The 9,159-nt window shown below is 33.5% G+C and overlaps 1 long non-coding RNA gene across 1 annotated transcript; it reads right to left on the bottom strand.

Moving 5' to 3' along the window:
- Positions 1-1,498: 1,498 nt before the first annotated feature.
- Positions 1,499-6,244, bottom strand: LOC145099384 (uncharacterized). The gene is made up of 3 exons (XR_013704612.1): positions 6,103-6,244; positions 4,117-4,864; positions 1,499-2,078 (listed from the first exon to the last, which is right to left on the bottom strand). It is a non-coding gene; the product is annotated as an uncharacterized LOC145099384 (long non-coding RNA).
- Positions 6,245-9,159: the final 2,915 nt, after the last annotated feature.

Raw genomic sequence — 9,159 nt, 5'->3', positions numbered from 1 at the left:
AAGAATACGTACCAAGAACCAGGTGCTACGGTTGGGAATGATCACGGGGCTTCGGGGGAAGTCGAAATAGTAAAAATATGAGTTTAGGGGTGAAAAATGCCAAATTTCTAAAGTTACCCGGGAGGTTTCGCACCCTCTATATATAGGTGTGAGCCTCGGATCCGAAGCAACGAGAAGCAAGCACGTGACTCGCATGCGAGGGAGGAAAGGCCAGGCGTCAGCAGCGAAGCGAGACAGGTGGCGAGCATGTAAAGCGGGCAGGTGGCGGGTGTGAGGGCGAGACACACGTCGGCGCTGGAGGCAGCTCGCTTCGGACGTGGCGTGGCTAGGACACGCATCGGACTCCGGTTGGACCTCCGCTTCGGATGACTCATCAGATCGGACACGCAGCGCTTCGCATGCGAGGGTGACGTGGCCGATTACTGTTCATGCGAAATTCCTCGGTTTTAGTGATTTTCTCGGTTTTTGTGCCCTGAACTTCAAAAATCCATAACTTTCGCATACGAGCTCCTTTTTGACGTTCTTTATATGCACGCGTAGGTGAAATTATGCTCTACAACTTTCGTTTAGACTCCGTTGGGTAATTTTGAATTTATTTTTAATATTATTATTTTTAACAGATCGGGACAGGAAAATCCGTTAAAAATTCATAACTTCTTCATCTGACGTCCGTTTTCGTTAGTCATTTTACTGTTGTACTACTATTGACGAGACCTTCAATTCTCATTTAGGTTGTGTCGGCTAAATATCGCTCGATCTTTATTTCGAGTTTTTAGTTGTATACTGCTATTCCGAAACTTAGAAAAATCATAATTTCCTCATACGAAGTCACATTTGGACGTTCTTTTTATGAAAATTCTCATTTAACAAATACTACATCTTTCATTTAGATCAACAAGGCTAAAAAAGTAGTTTATCAAAAAACTCACTTTTTACGTCATTCGGTGTCGTGCCGGTTTTGTCGCGGATCTTCGATTGGTTATAACTTCTTCATTATAACTTGGATTTCGATGAGGTTTTTGCCTAAATATTTCTAACGAGATTCTTTACAACTTTCAATAACAAAATTCTAACTTATTTCAAATTTTTTATTTTCGTTAAATTTCAATATTTGCCTTTTGATTGGAATCTCATAAGACTTCCAATATTTTCCGAGTAATTCTAAACATATTTTTACTTCATTTCTAGTAAAAACTATCTGTTAGAACTCAATACTCAATGTCACATAATATTTCATAATATTATTTACTTTTAACATTTTACAAAACACAATTTCAAAATGTGTATGTCACACTAACCCTAATATTAGACCCTTATCAATAAAGTAATTAACAATAAAATATCGTTCTCAACTAATAATATAAAACGATACAGTTCATATAACCGCTATTTCAGTTTGTCACATAAGAGGAAATGTAGATTTTATGCTTTTTCTTTATCCTTACCAATGAAATATATGCCTATTTAATGTTATTGAGGAAACTTATTGAAACGCATAAGGAGAAGATGATATTAACATTTCATGAGTTAATCAAACAAAACTAAAGGCATATGAAAATATGGGTAAGAAAATGGTTACCTTCCATTAACATCATTTCCTATTAACTTAGCAACTTCTATAAGCACATTCACTTCTTTTATGTGCATTTATCTTCGCCTCCATCAAGTGTTTATGCTTAGGCGTTGCATCTCCAAAGCTACTTTGTTGCTTCCTGACATGTATGGGCTCAACATGATAAAATATTGTGATGACAATATGGTTGGATGTGATACGCTGCTCAAGGATCAACACCAATTCATCCAAACACCATGTTGAAGAAGCATAATTCTTAGACAACACGATAATAGAAGCCCGAGAGGCCTTAATTGCACTCTGCAATTCCGGTTTCAGATCTTCCCCTTTTTCAATCTCTTCATCATCCAAGAAGGTACTAATATTTCGTGTTTCTCCTTATCTTGCGATTTTAAAATCGTGTTGTCTGAGAACTATGCTCATCCACATGTTATCAGTTATGAAAGTTGGTTTCACTAGCTTTCCTCACTAGTGCTTCAATTTTAGGATCCTGTACACAATGACTCTACACAAAATCAAAATTATTAATATTTATAATATGCAACTTAATCTCATCAAATAATTTAAACCTCAATAAGAATAGTACTGATATTAAACTGGTTTATATGATCGGATTCAATAACAATAAATCAACCAAAAGCTTCAAATATTTGATTTGAATAAATTACAGATTTTACACAAAAGATACATACCTTACTCTCTTGCCTACTACCCTCTTATACTATCTGACATAAACTAAATACCATAAAATGCCCCTAAAGCCCTTGTAGGCTTGGACTAATAAAATTCTCTATATTATGTTGATTTCCCATCTTGCCCCTTTCTATAACGTTGTACGTGAGTGAATGCGTAGCAAATACCTTTGAACAAAGTAAAACTTTTAAGCGATTAAAATACATTACACATGTACCTCCAAACTTATAAAAGTTTTAAGTGATTAAAATACATTACACATGCACCTCCAAACTTCGCCATATGAGCTAATACTCCTAAAAAAAATTAGAAGTTCATTCTATGAACTCTAATTTGGTTCAATGCTTTAACCTTTAGTGCTTCTTCTTTCTTTAACACCCAGATCGAAATGAATCACAACGGCATTTTTTTCTTTACACGTTTTTGTGTAGTTTTGGGTTAATTTGGGTTGGCTTATGACAACAAGAGGATGAACATGGAAATGATAAAACAAAAGAGCTCCAATATGAGATCATTAAACACCCCCATCACTTTGTGTTTGAATATGAACAAGTTCACAATTTTAAAGGTGGATGAAGATACTTGTTATTAAACAAAAGAGTGTAATTGAGACCCAAAACCTGCTCACAACTGAAAACAAAAATCGTAAATCGAAATTTAAGCAAAGTGAATCCAAACAAGAAATTCAGCAAAGTGTAACAGGGTATTCGTATTAGTGTGTGATTGTATGTGTTTTACGTGATCAATAACCAAGATAGAGAGAGAGGAGAATGCAATGCTCACAACCCGAAACAAAAACCATAAATCTAAATTTTATTAAATTGAAGCCGAACAAGACATTTCAGCAAAAAAGAAGCCAAAGTAGAAAATTAGGGTTTCAATTTTTTTAGTGGATTGTTTTGAAGAGATGAGGATGATAGAATATGGATGTCTCTTAGTGTAGTTTGTCTTTATATAATTTATTTAACATTTTATATGTTACAAATATAAATTATTTCACATATTACCTGCTCTTTCTCCCTCGTAGTTTAACATTTGAACATATGATACTTACCTATTTTGTTATGAACTTATGGTACTTTTCCTATATATAATTTTCCCATAATTATTTTCTTTATAATTAACCTTTAGTTGAATACTTCCCAGTCAACCGATCGAGTTGCCCTAATGAGTTCCATAACATTGTTTTTTTAGTGTAAGCGGTGTATACGTTAGGGCTTTATGATTTGTGCTTTGATTTTAGTAGATTTTATTAAATTTTGAATTGGAACATCTTTCCCTATGTTTGAAAATTTAACTACATGAAAAGGTTGAAGCTTTATTGATTGAGTATTCAATTTTTGTTTTCTACCAAACTACAAGATTGCTGATTATCTGCTATATTATTCTTTTTCCCTCAAAACAATACATGTATTTTACACTTGAATATGGGTGTTACAAAAAATAACTAAAAGGAAGAAAAATACAAGATAGTACCTACAATTTGAGAAGTAGGTGATCTCCCCGGGTTTCTAAAGTTAATATTAGTCTCCTGACATATTTATACTAGTACTTCATAAACTAACCCTAATCCTAGACCCTTATCAATAAAGTAATAACAATAAAATATAGCTATCAACTAATAATATAAAGCGATACAGTTCATATAACCAATATTTCAGTTTGTGAAATAAGAGGAAACGTAGATTTTATTTTGTGCATCTTCTTCATCCTTCACAATGAAATAAATGTGTATTTAATGATATTTAGGAAACTTATTGAAATGCATAAGGAGAAGATGATATTTACATTTCATGAGTTAATCAAACAAAACTAAAGGCATATGAAAATATGGGTAAGAAAGTGGTTACCTTCCATTATCGTCATTTCCTATTAATTTAGCATCTTCTATAAACGCATTCACTTCTTTCATGTGCATTTGTCTCCACCACCATCCAGACTACCGAGAGTCGATAGAGGCGACCGTCTTTTTGCCCCTACTTCATTTTAAAGGGGTTCAAAAAAAAATTCGGACTTCATTTTATATATATATATATATATATATATATATATATATAATCGAAAATGTTATATTTTGAAGCTAGTACATGTAATTTCCTATCAATTATTGAGTTATTATAAAAAACTTGATGAAATTTATGTATTTTCAAGGCCTTTTTGCCCCTCTTGCCCCAGACCCAAAATATGTTTGGAACGGCCCTGTCATCATCATGTGTTTATGCTTAGCCATTGCATTTCCAAAGCTACTTTGTTGTTTCCTGACACGTGTGGGCTCCACGTGATAAAAGATTGGGTTGACAATACGGTTGCATGCCATACACTGCTCAAGGATCAGCTCCAATTCATCCCAACACCATGTTGAAAGTAGCGTAATTCTTAGACAACACGATAATAGAAGCCTGAGATGCCTTAATTGCACTCTCCAAATCCAGTTTCAGATCTTCCCCTTTTTCAATCTCTTCATCATCCAAGAAGGTACTGATATTCCATGTTTCTCCTTATCTCGGACTTTTATCATCGTGTTGTCTAAGAACTACGCTATCGGTTATGAAAGTTGGTTTCACTGGCTTTCCTCATTAGATCCCGTGAAAAGTTCCTCTACATAAAATCCAAATTATTAACATTTATAATATGCAACTTATATCTCAACAAACAATTTAAACCTCAACAATAAAACTAAAGAAATTATAATGCATCACATATGCACCTCCAAACTTTGCCATGTGAATTCATACGCCTAAAAATGTTTAAAAATGTCTTAATATGCCAATTTTATCCCCATTCTTCTAGTTTCAAGTCGACTTTGGAGCTATTATATAGTGCTAAACTCGGTTTCTTTGTGTTCAAGGGAAGCATGGGAATCAATCTTAGGCATCTAAAATTGGAAACGAAACACAACAGAAGCTGCTGAATTTTCTTATTTCAAGCAGAAACAGTCTGATAATTCTCTGTAACAGCAGATTATGATAACAGGACTGGAGGAACATGGAAAAGATAAAACAAAAGAAATCCTATATGGGGTCACATTGTGTATGAATATGAACAAGTTCATAATTTTGAGGATACATGAAGATACATGTTATTAAACAAAAGAGTGCAATTGAGACACAAAACCTGCTCACAAGTCACAACTCAAAACAAATATCAGAAATAGAAATTTCAGCAAAGTGTAACAGGGGATTCGTATTTGTGTGTGATTGTAATTTGTATGCCTCTTACAAAAATAGAGAGAGAAGAGTGCAATTGAGACCTAAAACTTGCTCACAACTCAAAACAAAAACCATAAATCAAAATTTTCATTAAAGCAAAGCCAAACAAGAAATTTCAGCAAAGTGAAGCCAAAGAAGAAAATTTGGGTTTCAGTTATTTTAGAGGGATAAGAATGAGAGAATATGAAGGTCTCATGTTGCAAAAAGAAAGTATGGAGGAAGATGATGATGATGATGGAATGATGGAGATGAGGGGCAAATTAGACATTTTAAATACTAATGGCATCCAAACACAGATATGAGATGCTTACTACTGAAACCAATATACACAGACTACGCATCATCCAACCATGTTGAGTGTCAAGTAGCTACAAAAAGATTAGGTTAGATTGTGTGACAAAGATGATTTAAGTGACAAATGACATATAGACTTTTCTGACCAATTTCTTAAATCTATAAAGAAATCCCCTCGCAATTTTGTACTCCAAAACATAAACCTAATCCAGCTTATTTTCAAATGAACAGAGCAGTATTTATTTGGTTCAGAATCTAGACTCTGCACGAACAATATCTTGAATTCGATTCAAGGAAAAGTAACTTGTAAGGATGAGCAGAGTTCGCATTTACCTGAAGCGGCGATCATAGAGGGAAAATGAACAGAGACGAGGTCGAGAAATATAGCACGGAAACGGTGAGTCGACGAGGAATGAAGGGAGGGAGACGGCGAGAATATTGTGGTTTTCTTTTGCGTTGGGATCGAAGGTTTAGGGTTCTTTACCAAAAAAAAAAATCATATTCACACAAAAATCTTCCGTGTAACTTATGGTTTATTTTTTTAAATATATTTTTCTGGTTTTTCTTTTTTTTTTTTTTTTAGATTTTGCTATTTTTTTTTTTTTACAAATAATATTCTAACTAGCAAAGCTTCTTACATAAAGAAACAATTTTTTAATCTAAGCGAGCAAGCAACTTTTTAAGAGGGTGTTTAGTAGGGGTGAGAATTGTGCTGTTTGGTGCGGTTTTTGTTAAAACCAAACTGAAAACCGCAACTTCGGTTTTTTGAAATTTAAAAACTGCACCGTTCGGTTTTTATGTGGTTCTGTTTTTGCGGGTTTTTTGCGGTTCGGTTTTTTTTGCGGTTTTTTGTGGTTCTGTTTTTTTTTCTTTTTTTTTTTGTGGTTTTTTTTACCTTTTTACTAAAACTCAGATAACTCAACGAGTTACTTTGACTCGAATGAAGAGTATTAATCATTTCTTAAGAAAATTTATATAGAAATGAACCAATACCACTACATATTGGTTTGAACTCAAATGACATAACCACTCATCCAACATGTTTTAATACTTGAATATAATATGCATAAAATATAATATTTGTTTTACATGTACATATGATAATATCAATTAATCTTTAAATATTATTAAAAGAGAAACCTTATGATATCATCTTAAACAATCTGGGTTATTGATTGTATTTTAATCCTATGTTTTCTACCCTTAGATCAAATTGCTGACATCATCTTCTTCAAATGAAATGTATTTAATTCTAATAAAAGCTTTCCAATTGTCAAACAAAATTAACTTACATCCGTTGAAATAGAATGTATATAATTCCAATAAAATATTTTCATATTTTAAATCTTGAATTTCCGGTTATAAAGGCTTTAATATGGCTAGCTTTAAAAACATATTAGTAACAATCCATTTCAATTATGGCATTAATATCAACAATTAATATAAATTTGTTTATATTAGTAAACCATTAATATAAAAAATTCATTTTTATTAGAAAACCATTAATACCAAAAAATCATATTCAAATTATCACATACATACACGATTCACCATTGAATCTACGGCTCACACTTATTTTCAATCGTTTCTTTTCTTCAAACCTTCTCCTACAACATCATTCTTATTGTTTATAACTTTCATCATCATTTTTGCTTCAAAGCTTCGTTGTTGTGCAGTAGAAGGTCAGTACTTTCTTTTGCTTTTTATATTTTTTACGATTATTTTTTTGTTTCTATATCAAATATATGTATTCATATATTTCGATTTTCTTTGTCACAAATTACATGAAATTGGTTAACTAATTTTCTGAAACTTTTCAAATAAACAGAAAAAGATATTACATACCTTTAACAAAACAGAAAATAACTATCTTTTGAATTGACACTGATTAGAAAAATGTTATTTTTATATATTAGAGGTGATTATGATTTTTATTATTATTATGTCATAAGAATCTGGTTAACTTTGGTATGATTTTAAAATATTTTGGTATGATCCTATTACACTTTTAGGTTGATTTAATAGGAAATAATATATAATTTATTTATGAATCATTTGAAATTAAGTAAGGAAACAATTTTGTTGACAGATATGGTGGATCCTTATAATTTTTTAACTTTCCAGGATTTGATAGTCAGGAATCGACACTCATGTTGCATTTTGTAAGATTTTATTTTACCATTCTACCTTATCTACAGGTAAATATTTATTGTATTACACATCTATAATACAACACACATTTACTTTTTTGTTCCAGATTTTCTTAGTCGGGTTGTGTCGAGTAATCTCATGAAAGTGATTTTTGAAAATTCAAGGGAGAAATGATTGATGAACCTAGTTGATCAGGATATAAGTTAAGTATATGTGTTTAAAAATTTTTATTTTCTAAAGTATTTTCTACATGATATCATAAAATGTAACGACCCGTCTCCGGTATGATGATTCCTTGGTATTTATTTTGAAGTTTTGCAAGAGGGACTCGGCGAGTTCATAGCCTGACTCGCCGAGTAGGGACGGGATTTCGAGCACGTGTTAAGCTGGCGACTCGGCGAGTCTGTCCGTCTGGGAGAAACGCTAAATCCCCGGGTTGCTCACTATTTAAGCCACCTTATGGCCTCCATTCTCGCCTCCTTCACCCTCAGAAGCTGTGAGAAAACCCTAATTCGTTCTTGAGTGATTCTAAGTGATTTTGTGTGCAATTGTGAAGGCTTGAAGAAGGAGAAGAAGAAAGGAGCAAGGAGAAGGATTGTAGAGCAGAGATTCAAGGGAAAACAAGAGCTCTTTGAGGTATTCTTCAGATTTCCTTCCCTTTTATGCTTTAAAACCCTTTCTAGATCTAGTTGATGCTTTTCTCAAGCCTTATGTTGATATGGAAGCCCTATTATGCCGAGATATCTTTAGATCTGTTCATTTAGGAGTTGTAGAACCCAGATCTATTGCCTTTATGGAGCTATCTTGCATCATAACCCTAGATCTACCCTTTTAAGTGCCTTTTTAGCCTTTATTCCCTTGTTCATGTGTTTGTACACGTAAAGTTGGAAACTTTACGTGGTAAATCAGCTTATTGGACTCAGATCTATCATTTATATGTATTGGATTCGAGCAGAATCGAGTGTAGAATAGTTGCATGGCGGTGACTCGGCGAGTCGGAAGAACGACTCGGCGAGTCGAGTCGCGAGTCCCCGATTTCTTCCTTTTGAGCGGTGTCGAGTGGGACCAGTGAGTAGTGGAGTGGACTCAGCGAGTTTGAGGGTAGACTCAGTAATGGAGGGACTCGGCGAGTTGTTCATACAACTCGGCGAGTCCAAGGAAATCTTCTTAAGCTCAAGAATAACTCGTCGAGTTGTTCATATGACTCGACGAGTCGGATGAAGATTGTTTGAGTTCTTG

The sequence above is a fragment of the Lactuca serriola genome, chromosome 1 (genome assembly GCF_051521515.1).
Source record: "Lactuca serriola cultivar US96UC23 chromosome 1, Lser_US96UC23_V15, whole genome shotgun sequence".
Taxonomy (NCBI): Eukaryota; Viridiplantae; Streptophyta; class Magnoliopsida; order Asterales; family Asteraceae; genus Lactuca; species Lactuca serriola.
This window is presented reverse-complemented; position numbering and strand designations above follow the sequence as displayed.